Source organism: Poecilia mexicana, unplaced genomic scaffold (genome assembly GCF_051168715.1).
Source record: "Poecilia mexicana isolate PSO_F unplaced genomic scaffold, ASM5116871v1 scaffold_22, whole genome shotgun sequence".
Lineage (NCBI taxonomy): Eukaryota > Metazoa > Chordata > Actinopteri > Cyprinodontiformes > Poeciliidae > Poecilia > Poecilia mexicana.
Window position 1 is genome coordinate 22817603 of NW_028263391.1, and position 14618 is coordinate 22832220.

The following is a 14618-nucleotide window of genomic DNA, read 5'->3' on the forward strand; positions in this document are numbered from 1 at the left end:
ATCCTACACATTGCGACCCAAATTGTTGAGTTTGCCCTTGCTTTGCGGCTGTGCACCAGCTGCTGCTGCATGCTGCCCTATAGATGAATGCATGTCTTAGTGACGTTGAATGCAGCCCTTTCCCCCCCTCCAGACGAGGATTTTTATCAATGGGATCCGCAGCTCTCCAAGACGCACCGACGCCGCGCCCCCTGCACGGCGATGAATGAAAAGCGAACACGGAGATTGTTTGGTTCAATTCTGTGAATGCGGGAGCCGAGGTGGCTTTGCGGGACAGGTGTGAGCGCTGGGAACTGGATGGATTTGATATGGATAGTGGGATTTATGAAAGACGCATGCAGGGGAAAGAATTGGGGTCGGTTTTAGACGCAGTAGAAGACAGAAACACGCACACACACACTCCATTCCTCCCCCCTCCTGTCTATCTCTGCCCTCCCATCACAGCAGCATTGCAGGTGCACCACCAAAAAAGTGGCATTTAAAGGAGAGATTGTGCAAACTGCTGTATTATTGCAATAGTATTAATATAATCTATATTCATCTTTATGCATATAAGAATAAAGATTGATTTGGTGTGAGGATTATCTAAACCCAAACACCTTTCAGCTTCAGCTGCAGCTACAATATCAAAATCGCAGAGGATTGCTTGCATGCAACTACATTTTGCATTCATATTAACCAAATCATATATTTAAGCATTTGGAATGACTCTCTCTGCCCTTGATGCCCCTGCAGATTGTGCTGTCATGGAAACCGATGGAGCATCATGATGCAGATGGAGAAAAAGGAAAATGTGGTTTAATTGCAACCAATGTCTTGATTAAAAATATAGCAGTTGCATGTTTTCCCTCTGTCCCTAATCATAAATGACAGATTAGAGAAGCAGCTGCAGGTAAAGCTGACCCGATGAGAGAGTTTTAACCTCTGCAACATTCCACTTTATAGCTTTTTTATGCAACATATTTCTCACTGTAGATTACGTCAGTGCTCCGATTCAAATTCAGACCTCGGCCGTCTTGTCACTTTTCTGGCAGCTGCGTGTGCATCTCTAGTTTGACACGTTCGCTTCTTCTGTTCTGGATGTCAAGAGCTCGTTGTCTGATGGGACTGAAAATATCTGGAGCGCACAAACAATGGGTGCTGACCACTCACTGTGCGTTCTCCCGTTGAGCCCGGCAGCTGCTGCGTTCGTTCCCAACTCTCATTACAGCTCCAGTCCACTGCAGAGCGGGCGACGTGAACGGCACCAGTGGGACACCGTGCACTTTTTTCCTTTAAGAGTGACCTGAGTCATTGTAGTCAGGATTGGCCTGAGAGGAGAGTGAGAATTAAAGGAAAATGAAGTTAACTCGAGCTTCAGCATTTAAATGTTATCACCACTAAGCCCTCCTGTTCATCCACCTGTTCCAGATTTAGCCCAAAAAGTAGAAGCCTGTGCACAATTAAAAGAGCAGACAGGGGGCTGACTTTCTAAAAGGCGTAAAGAACGCCACTAATCCTGGTTTCTGGCACACAGTTGGCGATGGAGAGATCTTAGGAAGAGGACGGATTAAAACCGCGCACATGGGGATGTCTGGTTGAGCTCACCTCGCTGTCAACCTGCTGTATTTTCTCATGATCTCACCCCATCTGAGGCTCCTGTTAGGCCTGCAACTAACAATTATTTATAAATATCCATTATTCTGATGATTAATTGACTAATCGGATAACAAAATTAGCAGATTCTGCAGATTTTTCATTTAAACTCATTAAAAGATGCAAATAAATAATTCAACTCTACTGTTAAATATGAAAATAAACACCTTTAATGCCTAAAATGCTATAATAGATCATTCTTTTAGTAATACTTATTTGAAGCTAAAGAAGAATCTGATTAATTGGATAGTGAAAGGTGCTTAATAAATCACTTTCCAACTAAAACGGCCTGTTACAATAAATTTATGCTGGATGATAAATTGTCTCAGAAGTTATTGCGATAAACGATAATATTGTTGTTTTGAGACCATTTTCAAGTAATATAATTATGCAATGCATAATAATGAAATAATTCCAATGAATATTTAACACTGCAACTGGGAGACATTTTAAATATCCAAAATAAACAAAACAGAAACTATAACATGAATTATGCAGTCTGTAAACAAAATTGCCCATCAAAAAAGAAGCTAGTTGAGACCAAAACACCAGACTGAAGACTTTTACCGTCTAGTTTTTGGTAGGAAGAGAAAAACAATAAATCATGCAAATGGGAATTAAGTTAGTTTTAATCTATCATGTGATTAATTGATTTATTGCGACAGCCCTAATAACTAAGACTAATCAGACTTACTAATTTGAACCGGGTGAAGCTAAAACTGTATAGTTTCGGCTTAATTACTGCTCCTGCTATGTTGTTTTTTCAGCAAATTGGCCTTTTTGGAGTCCGTATACTCCAGTTAACTATTAATCAATTACTGAATTAGCTAATTAGTTGATTCATCACAATTAATCCGATTAATCAGCTCTGCTCCTGTGTTTATTAATGTGATGGCTGAGGATGGACAATCGGACACGGTCTGAGGTTTGCTGCTATATTTAGATCTTCCAGGGAAAGATTAGATGTTTGTTTCTTGAATGGAAGGAAAACAAATAGTCGGGTTTAAAATTAGCAGAGATGCCTTGTGAGAGGCCACGGTTCTGTGGAGTCATTGTTTTGACACTGGTGAAGCGGCTTGGCTCAGTCCCTGCTGGTTATATCATTAACGAGCCGAACGGAGCGATTCTGGACTGAACAGGTTGTTTTTACACAGTAACCCCAGAGCTGGTGGCGCCAATCAGAAGAGCTTTTTCCTTTCTGCCTTAGTGAAATCATAGCGGCGGCTCAGTTTGTTGTCGTGTTGAGTGAGACGGGAGCTGACGACAGAGGCCGTCATGTTTGTCACAACATTAATGTTACCTGGAAAATGTGCTGGCATCAGCAGATGACCGCGCAGGACAAGCTGTGAAGGTCACTGCATGTTGGCAGGCGGTGGATCTGTGACGGAGCGCAGGCCACATGCATGTCGTTATGGTTACGGTTAAATCTGACATCATCTCAATAACTTAACGTGTCATGAAAAAGTAGATTAATACAAATAAAATTACAGAGTTTGACACATGTGCTTTACACCATAGAACTGCCAATAGGCAAATGAAGTAAAGTAACTTCGATTTCAAAGAAGCCGACATTGAAGTCGATTGGCAAATGAACCATCACCAAAGAGGAAGGCTCTTGTTGTCTCACTGCACCCCAAAAGATGCATAACCTACAAAAACTGTTTCTGTCTGGTTTCAAACCAGAGACCTTTTGCATGTAAAGCAAACGTGATAACCACTACACTACAGGAACTGAACTTCCCTGCTTTGTTTCAGTTTGAGGTTCCAAAGTTGATGATGTGAGATGCAAAGCATGAAAATTTCAACTGAGGATTGCACTGGATTCAGAGTACAGACCATGACACCACAGAACCCTTGTTGGTCTTTAGTAAACACCTGTGATGAATAGACTAAATCTGTTTCTGTCTGGTTTCGAACCAGAGACCTTTTGCGTGTGAAGCAAACGTGGTAACTACTACACTACAGAAACTCATGCTCTTTCCACTGTTCCTGGTAGATGATCCACATTTTGTTAGAGACTAATAACGATGGGCATTGAACAATGTCAAATACTTACAGATCCTCTCAGAGAGCACAGTAACTTGGTGAACAAACTGTCAGACTTGTGCCTAATTTCACATTACAGTCCATAAACTAAGCCTGGGATCAAACAATTGTATTGAAGATGTCATTAGCAGAGACAAATGGTTCTACAGAGACTTGGCTAAATGGCTATAAAATAAAATCAATACTTACAAATAAAAAATGGTTCAAAAATAAAATTAACACATTAAAATAAAAAATATCTCTGAAATACAATCAACACTTGAAAATTAAAAATAGTTCATAAATAACACTTCAAAATACAAAATCTCTGGAAAATAAAATATTATGTATGTTGTTTTGAAAAACATTAGAATATAAGCACTGTTAACAAATCTTTGTTGTGGTAAGATCATGTAAGTTATTCTTAAATCCATGGAAACCCAACAGTTTGTAAGGTAGGTGAGTTAGCTCAGCAGGTTAGAGCACCGTGCTGGTAATGCTGAGGTCAGCGGTTCAAACCCCACATGGGGCAATTCATGTGTAAGGTCTTTCAGACAATCAACACTTCAAAATAAAAAATAGTTCAAAAATAAAATCAACACTTTACAATAAATAAGGGTTCAAAAATAAAATCAACACTTTACAATAAATAAGGGTTCAAAAATAAAATCAACACTTTACAATAAATAAGGGTTCAAAAATAAAATCAACACTTTACAATAAATAAGGGTTCAAAAATAAAATCAACACTTTACAATAAAAATGGTTCAAAAACAAAATCAAAATTAAAAATAGTTCAAAAATAAAACCAACACTTTACAATTAAAAATGTAAAATGTCTTTTTGAACCATTAAAAAATGATTCAAAAATAAAATAAACATCTCAAAATTAAAAATGGTTCTAAAATAAAATCAACAGTTCAAAATGTATAATGGTAACTGTTTCTGTCTTTCAGTCCATAAACTAAGCCTGGGATCAAAAAATGTATTGAAGATGTCATTAGCAGAGACAAAGTCTTGGTTAAAAAATAAAATCAATACTTACAAATAAAAAATGGTTAGGAAGCGCATTACAAACCTTTGGTTGAAATGGCGCATTAAATTCATGTCTCCATTACAGACCAGAGAAAACTAAAGAGAATGTGGGAGATGTAGTTTGTAATCAATTCGTGGTCAAAACCTATTTTAAGTCAATCATTGGCCTATAAAATGCTGGGGTGGGCCACATAAAATGACATGGCGGGCCACATGTGGCCCGCGGGCCTTGAGTTTGACACATGTGCCTTAGAGTGTGGCTCTAAAAAATCAATTAAATGTTTTCAATTATAAAGAAAATAAAGTAGTTTTAGCTTTTTTTGCATTTCTATGCAAAATATGCAAATGAAGTGTAATAATACAAAGAACTTTTAGTAACTAATTGGCTTCAATATGTGCTTTATACATTTAGTGGATAAGCTGTATGATGTTTTGCATTTTTATGGAAAGGACTCATAAAATATATATTTTTTTCTTTTGAAAGTTGGAAAATGGTTCCAAATCGTAAATTTAATTTTACATTTTTAATCTTCAAACTGAAACATTTAATTTAGTGCATGTTAAATCTGTCTATTTTGCAGTTCTTTGAATTGAAAAAGTTGCTGAGCCCAGCTTTAGATCCATCTGATTCAATATTTGCAAGGTTTTGGGTCCATTACTGACAAACAATTTATTTCTAACTCTGCCTGTTTCCACCATACAACCACTGCAGGCATGAACAGGACAGCCATTTTCAGGTCCTACAAACTGAAGTTTTGTAGTAACACTGAGGCAGTCACACGCTCCACACTCGCACACCTCAACCACAACAGTGAGTCAGCAGACTTGCAGGCCGAGAAACGTCTCTGTCAGCAAACACACACACACACACATGCACACACACACACACACACACACACAAACAACTCTTCACTGAAGACTCGGGAGAAATTTCCGTCGACCCGGGTCGCTCTGTGTTTGTCCTGCTACCTGTCTGTGTCTTCTTTCATGTGTCTGGCTTGTTCTCACAGTAATGATGTCACTTCAGACACAGAAGGAGGCATTTATTGACTTGTGTGCCGTTTGTTCAGCCAAACAGAAGGGATTTCTGCTGACATTTGTGATGCTTTTTTCCCCGTCTGTGCAGCTTTATGTAAGATGACGCTAACCATCCTTTGATAGTTGCTCTATTTGATTTATAATAATGTTTTACCTTTTTAATGGAATCCATCAAAACTCAGAAGTCTGAGCATTTTCAGTGTATAAACATATCAACATCATGACGCACAATGATGTGTTAGCAAAAAATCTGATAAAACCTGTACTGTCTACTTTGAAGCATAAATAGGAATATTATTCTTACAGTCTAGTAAAAAAATTGGCATCGATTGAAATTGGATTTAGCAGGTCAGACTTTATGAAAGAAAACCAGAATCAGACAAGCAAGATCCAATTAAAATTCAATTTAATTCAAATTCAAACATACTTAATTTATCCTAAATGGAAATTAAATTCCCATTTAGGACAGTTGTAACTCATATCATTAAATTATCTCAAAAGAGTGACGCTGTGACCAGAAAGAATCTCCAGTAGCAGTCAGTTTTGGATTGTATCTTAAAAGGCCTCTGACTGAAGACACTGTTCCTTTATGACATGCTAACAGCTAATATGTCCTGGATGACAGCTAATCCACGTCATTTGCTTTTGCTGCTCCTCTTAAAATCTCCATCTGACCATCTGCATCCTTAAAGTGTCCAATTCAACTCCTCTTTCTTTGAAACTTCAGCTATTAATTGAGCTTTTCAGAAGCTAATCAGCTGCTCACAGCTTTAAAAACAAAATCCTGTTACCACGGTTACGCATCGACTACTGTACAGAAGTAAACCTATTTTGAAGGACTTCATAATTCATTTTGTCATTTTTGTTTATTTATTTTATGTATTTAGAATGTCTTCCAGTTCCAGTGTTCAATGCTCATTAGAATTTAAAGTTTATTGATATTTGGGAATTTGCATTATTATATTATAGTCAAATGATCTCAAAGCAACATCATCGTTCATCGCAAGAACTTCTGAGGCAATTTATCGTACGTCAATAACAATAGAATTACATTGATGTACATCAGGAATTAATCATTGATGTTGATCAATTAATCATAAAGCCTTTGTAAATGTTAATAAAATTTCAAACCAGCCTTTAAAACTGTATTTTGTGGGACCCTGACCAGATGTTTGGCGCTTAGCAGGACAGAGCCGATGCGTACAGACGGTTGATGGTGTCGTGTTCGGTGCTTGAAGGAAACCAGATCTGGGTCCTGGCAGGGTTGAGCGATCCTGACTCTGAGCCTGGAGGCTCAGGTGTGCCCTCTCCTCTCGGTCCGGCCGCCGGGCAGGTGGAGACGGGGAGTTCATGTTGACCTGAAACCCTAGAGAAGCACTGGGACTCATGTGTCAGATAAAGGGTTGGATCCGCGTCCGTTATGGTGACGCAGAACAAAAGGACTGTCTCCTGGATGGGGGGTCCGGTTACCATGTGACAAAAAGACCTGCGCAGTAATCAGACAACTCTAGAAGGTCTTGATGGAAAGTAGAGTTCTGTTTTTAACGCAACAAAAATGTGGACGGAGGAAATTTCGTCACATAGTAACTGGAGTTTGTTGGCCTTACTCTGCACAAACATGAAGCAAACTGTAAACTAAAGATCACTAATGCAATTTTAAGTAGGGATCCATCAATAAATCAATCAGTTTTCTGTTGATCAATCATGATAGATTAGGGCTGGACGATAAATCAACAATATACTTTGTTATATGTGACAGAATACTCAATACTGAACTATGGTCTAAAACCATACAGCATTCTGGGAGATGTAGGCAAAGGAAAGCGTTAGCTAAGCTAGGTTGGTGGACTCAGCTTGCTTGGTTACCTAGCAACAACCGGTTGCTAAGTAACTTGCCAGTAGCAGCTTCACTGTGCCTCATAACTGCTAAAAAATAAACAACAGTGTGGGATAAAACATTAAAGGTCACTCCACCAGTTTGGCATTATTTCAGATATTTAAAACAAAAAACTAATCAATATTTAGCGATATTGACTGATATAAAACTTTTTCTGCCATGTTTTCCAGCGCTATGCTGTAATAGATAAGACTTTGTTTTTCATGTTCATTAAATGCATCAAAACTAAACAAAACTTTAAAATCACATAAAGAAACTTCTGGAACTTCAACACTTGAGTCATTTTTCTCCCCTGACAGAAAATTAGTCGCCTATGACTCACTGCAAATGATATTAAAACCAGTAATCAGGCAGAAACTTCTGAAAAAGGAGGCGATTAGGCCGCATGTATCCCTGTGTTCTGGGTGAAACCTGCTCCATGCTGTTGCCTCGTTATGTGATGTTGTATAACACTTTGCATTAGTCCCTCTAAAGTGCATGGGTCTGCGTGGGAGCCTGTTTTCATACTTGTATGTTAAGAGTGTCAAAGGAGAAGGTTTTCCATGTGTCCGTTTAGCCCCACGCCTAAGTGCTGCAGAGGAGGAAAAGCTTCTGCCTCAATAAAATCCATAATGACCAAATTGGTACTAAGAGGATTAATGTGTCCCCAAATGCCATAAACTGATTTCAAGCTCCCTAATGTGGACGCATAGGCCTGAAGGGAACGGCAGCAGCGCCGGCGTGGCGGCCCCCTGTCGATGCAGCTCCTTATTCAACATATTGATTCCACTGTAATAACACCTGCACTGTTTAGAGGCAGACAAACGATTAATCCTGCTGTTTTTTGGTTGTTTTGTCATTCCCAGAGTCTGTTGTGTGAATATTTATTTCTGAATGCAGATGTCAGTCATTTAAAGGTTATTCTAGCAGGTTTGATTTGATTTTTTATTAAAAATTCAACACAGACGGAGAGCTAAATTTTCTTCAACAGATATTGTGAAATCTTTTTATTCTAAATAATTTTTTAATTTTTTTTAGTCATGGCGTATTCATTTATTTTTTGTAAGTGTAATAGATACTAAACTTAGAGAGCTGCAATGTAGACATGGTTAAATTAAAATTATATTTATAACTTTCAAATAAGGATATGATAATTTACCTTAAATATTTGTTCTGTTGGCTGTGGTTTTGTTTTATCTTATTTTATATCATGTGTATATGTACTGTATTTTTAATTATGCTGGGCTAGCAAGTTAGCATTTCTTAGAGGATTTTATTTTTTAATTTAATATAAGAGGAGAGCCAAATTCTGTGCAGAAGATATTTATATTTTAAAACTATCTTAATCATCTGAATAAAACCTTTATTTTTTATGATTTTTTTCTATTTATATTAATTTATTTTATTCTGAAGTTTGTAAAATAAAATAATAATTATTAAAATTATCAGTTATGAAGTGCTTAATATTTATAGTAAACATTTTATTTGTTGTGTTGATTCTAGTTTTTACCTTATTTTATATTTATATACATATTATTTATTGTATTTTTTATTACATTGGGTTTTGTTTTGGGTGCTACATTTACTGAAAATGTATTCTGTTTAATTTGTAAATTACTGAACTTTTAGCAAATTTAACAGTTATAAATATAACATAAACCTTGAATGTGGCTGATAATTACATTAAAATTAGATTATTGTTGCGGCGCCACAGGTTGGTAAAAACCGTAAGAGTCTGAAAATGAGGAGGAAGTGCTGGAAACGCCCTCATGCTTTGTTGTTGTTGGAAACGTTTGGCTGTTTAACGTTGGCTGCGTTTCAGCAGACGGTCAGTCGTAACTTACTCCAATGGAAAATTTGCATTTAACTTCTAACAGTCATGGAAAAATCTCAAAATGTGATAAGGAAAAGATTGCAGCGAGAAAACTGCTCGATATTTTACCGCCTCAACATTCTGCCTCCCTTGTTCTCCCACCAGTTTAGTTACCATTCCTCCCTTTTTAAGGAGATCAGTAATTAAACACGAAGCTCCAAACGGTTAAGAAATTAATTTCTTAATAATTCCAGCAGAGTCTATTTTGGTATAGCATTGTTACTGTGCGACCTAGTTTTCGTGGTTTTCCCCCACATCCTCTCCAGTGGTGAGGGTCTGGATCAGATTGAGATAAAGACATGTGCTTGGCTTTAATTTACAGGGGGAGAAAGAGAGAAAAGAATAAACCTTCTTCACATCTCAGCTGGACTCAGTTAATCATATTGTGTTGAACTCAGAGTGGTGTAGTTCAGGATACTGGCTTAAACATGTGAATCGACAAAAATAGAGAATTGTAAGTTGATAATTACAGAGAAAAGCTAGTGATAATTATGAACGTTAGCTAGTAACCCTCATTACAAATCTAAAAGGTTTTTAATTTCACTGCAGTTTGTTTTCTTTTGTGGGCTGAATTTTAATGAATGTGACTCAAATGATCCACATGGAGACGATACATGAAGCTGCGTCACTTGAAACAAAAGACCAACAAGCTGAAAAGCACAGCAGTAGAAGCTGACAGCTTATCAGAGACTCTAGTGAACACAGTTTGTGTAGATTAGAGTATATTCACTGTTGTGTTTACTGCATTACATCAGTGGGATCTAAACGCCTGCAGTCGGTGGTCTTTGCACCTTATTAAAACTTAATTATACCTTCAAAAAGACGGAGAAAGTCACTATTTGTAACCGCATAACGCTGAACTCCTCATTTATTAGAAGGCAGTTGCATAATTGTAATTCACCCTCATTTCAACAGAAATGAAAGGTCAAAAGTGAAAAAATTACTTTGAAAAATAAGAAATTAATCAGAAAAATAATCATAAGAAACCTTAAGAAAGTAATTATAAACAAATATTTTGCCGAGATGGTAAGATATGTTGTAATATTTCATAATCTTAGTATTTTTGATTAATTATGGAGGTAAATATTCATAAAGTCCACGTGCAGTTTAACCATCTTGACGTTTTCTTACTCTACATTTCCATTTATTTTGGTTCAGATTCAACCCCTACCCAAACCATCAATAACACTGAGCCAAGATAAGCAAAATTATTTTATTCACTAGTTTTAAAGCAGGTAGGAATCATTCCTCTGGCAAATTATCAAATGTTTTTAATCTAATGGGAGAAGACCAAATTTCAGTTGTTGATTAATAAAAAGGTCAGAAGTTTGTCTGTCGCTCCAAAGGGCAACGGGACGTGAAACGTGGAAACATGAGGCACAGAAGCTCTTTGTTCTTTCTAATAATCTGCTGGTGATTTGAATTAAGATTGCCAAGGGGTCAATCTTAAATCAGACTCAAATTCTGACTTTCAATTTGAGTCTCAGTTGAGTAATTTCATTCATTATGACAAAAACAACATGTTGCACGGGGCTCAAGTAGGAAGAGGTAGGCACACCCTGCACACCCTGCCCTGCACACCCTGCGTGTTGCGTAACAGTAACTTATAGAACCCTGTGGTCAGTAATGATGACCACAGTTTCCACTTTAATTAAGCCAAACTGGGAGATACTTGAGAGCCCCGACTCCTCTCCTCCTTCCCTTCCTGTTCCATCCTAAATGTGTAAAGTTTCTCTTGTTGCATAAGCAAAAGCTGTGAACAAAACAGACGCATTTTCTCATGATATTTTTCTTGATTAATCTTAAAATGCATCTATTTTTGGAGCACTTATTCTGCCTGTTATTCTGGTTTTACTTAAAGAAAAAAGCCAAGCTGTCATAAAATGCATACTATTTTATTTAAATTGAGAAAATTTAAATAAAATACCTTAGATCTAAGATATCTTTAGATCTCTTGGATCTAAAGAGTAAAACAGACTCTTTAGATCCAATCTGACTGAATTTAAACTGCTGGTTCTGCAGAATATTTGCTCAGGGAGGCTGAAAACGACTTTACACTTCTCAGATTATTTTATGTAAAAATGTTGTAAACTATAAATGTTCTTCAAATGAATATTCTTAAAAATATACTTTATATTAAGATGGAGTCATCGTTACAAAATCTGTGGTAGCTAATATATTTCACTTGCAATAAAATGTTGGGTCAACAGGATGTGATAAAGATTTTAGTGACTTGGCAATTTTCACACAGCATTTTTTGATGCTCTTTTCTGAATTAGTTTTGCTGAAATGTTAGTTATTATCATTATTATTTTTTTTGTTGGCATGGATGTTCAAGCTACTAATTAAAGCCGACAAAAATCGGACTTCTGTCTGAACTGTTTACGACCCCAAAGCGACCCGCTTACTCAGAAGACCCTTCTGTCATAAGTTAAAATCATAATTTTCAACCATTGTTTTTGCTCAGACTGCTGACGCTTTGAAAGCTACAGGATATCCAACTAGTTACATTTACTCGGTTACATTCTCTTGAGTAACCTTTTTGAAAAAGAAATACTTTGGGAGTATTTTACTATGCTGTGCTTTTTACTTTTACTTGAGTAATTTTATTATAAAGTTTTTCTACTCTTACTTTTGCATATTTTCTGGATTTTCTACTCACTGAATGAAAAACAAACATGTTTTAACCAAAAATTCACCCGACACAGAATCACAGCTGCAGTTTTTTATTGAAGGAAATTAATTTTTAATTTTTTTTCTTGCTCGATTTTGTTATTTTTTGTTACTTATATAAATTATCCCCAAATTTCCTCTTAACTTTATATTTTGACCCATCTGATTATCTCATTTTGAAATGATTGATAATTTGATCAGTTAATCAGTACTCGAGTAAACCTTTTACCAAATACGTTTTACTCTTTTTTGAGTTATTTCTTGGCTACGTTTTACTTTTACTTGAGTAAAAATATGTGGAAGTAGTGTTACTTTTAGTTGAGTACAACTTTTGGCTCTCTGCCCACCTCTGTATCTGAATTCGTACCACATATGGAAGAAGCACAGATCTGATGTTTTGGAGGTGAAAAGATTGGAATCTTTTTTGGGCAAGACAGGAAGAAGTTGTGGATCCTTTCAGTGTCCAACAATACTATAGCAAATATTTTTGTCCAAACATTATTCATCCCAAACTTTGTTGCTCTTTCGCTTGTACTCGCACAAACAGCGCAGGTCGGGCCGAGCGTAACTCAACACCCCTCTCCTGCTCGCCCCTCACCTCCCTCCCCTCGTTCCCTCAGGATGTTCGCTCATGAAGAGCCCATAAATTAGTGATCAGCATGTTCACTTGTTACGCACCAATCAGCCATAGGTTTATCAAACATCGGCGCAGCGCAGTGTGCTTTTATGCAACTCGATCTCTGAGCTTTCCTACATCTCCGCTCACGCCAAAACATCCATTTAGCTTAAGGAAGTAGCCGCGGCGGAGCGCCTGCGTGGGTGACTGTAAACCTTATCGGTTTTACTCATGGCGTCTGACATGTGAGTCATAGTAGCTGGCATGGCTCATGGAAAATTCATAGCTTAAATAAGGGCTTAAGTGGGCTCTGTTGAAAGGCCAAACAAGCGCCGTGTTGTCATTCTCAAGAAAACTATGATTGTATCGCAGGGAGGAGGATGGGCCTGAAAACAATGCTTCAGTGCTCTGAAATGTAAGACAAAGCTGCAACGTTTGCATGTTTGTGCTCAAAATAATCCCCTGCCTCTGCAACATCTCCACTTTATTCTAAGGTGAATTTTGTGAACTCTGTTATTTTTGTAGAGCTGAGAAGAGAGCTGATAGTTTTGTGTAAAGTCTTGTTTACATACGTAAATATGACAGTTTTATTTATGCATTTGAGTTGAGGTGGAATGATTACACAACAGCAGCTGTAGTAAATTTCAAATATATGCATTCTTCCTCACTAATACTTGGTTAAATTCCTCATCCTGTCACAAAAAAAAATGTTGCTGGACAATAAATTGTCCCAGAAGTTATTGCGATAAATGATAATATTGTTTTGAGATAATTTTACATGATATAATGGTAATAATAATGCAAGAACTCATTCTCAAAGATCAATAAACTGTAATTTCTAATGAACATTTAACACTGGAACTGCAAGACATTTTAAATATTCAAAATAAATAAACAAAACAAAAAAAATTAATTATGAAATCTCTGTAAACCAAATTGTCCTTCAAAAAAAAGGTTTAGTTGAGGCAAAAACACCAGACTGAAGACTTTTATCATCCAGGTTTGGCAGACCGAGAAAAAGAAGAAAAACAATAAATCATGCAAATGAAAATTTTTAAGCTCATTTTAATTTAACATGCAATTAATTGATTTATTGCTTATTGCAGTTAACTTTCAGGAGCGGGTCCAATATCAAACCCAGTAATAATTATAATAGAAATTTTCCTGTTTATTGAACATCTTGCAGCTTTTAATTTTTTTAAAAGACTGAACTAAAATCTTGCAAGTTTTCAAAAGAATTAACACAAATAATGAATGGATGGAATAAAAGATGTAAGCAAATTCAATTAAAATCTTGATCACAATTTTCTATTATTTCAAAGATGTTTCCAATCTGTCCTGATTCCCCTTAAGGCAGGAAATGTTTCACATTTTTACTGACTTGACCCCTTTTCCTTAACTCCAGGACTCACCAGAAATCTGCCTAAAAATGGCATGAAGCAGGATGGAGGTCAAGTCTGCTGTGAAGTAAAGCCAGTTGCTTTGAAAAGGGAGGATCAGATGTTCTTACAAGGGGAGAAAAACTGAGAAAAGCAATAAGGGAAGGAAAGAGCTAAAGGAAAAGGGCCTGTGCATATTTCTGATGTCCTGATTATCTGACCGCAGTGAACATCAGACTCTGCTTCAGTCTGCTGAATCATCTACTGCTCAGTGCGTCAGAGACGTTGATGATGTGAAGTCCTTAGAGAGGGAAAGCTGTCATTTTACAGCAGACTCACTGTGTTTAAATGCACTTCAGTTACAGTTCTGGTCAGAGGTCCTTTTATGAGTGTATGCATGAAAAACAATACATCTTGAATCCATTTTGATTGAAATTTGCCAGGTTTTACACAAACACACATGAAGAA

The 14618-nt window shown here is 36.8% G+C and overlaps 1 protein-coding gene across 3 annotated transcripts in view; it reads left to right on the forward strand.

Moving 5' to 3' along the window:
* The window catches only part of rcan3 (regulator of calcineurin 3), a 42432-nt gene that overhangs the window by 19030 nt on the left and 8784 nt on the right, over positions 1–14618 (forward strand). The window lies entirely within an intron of this gene.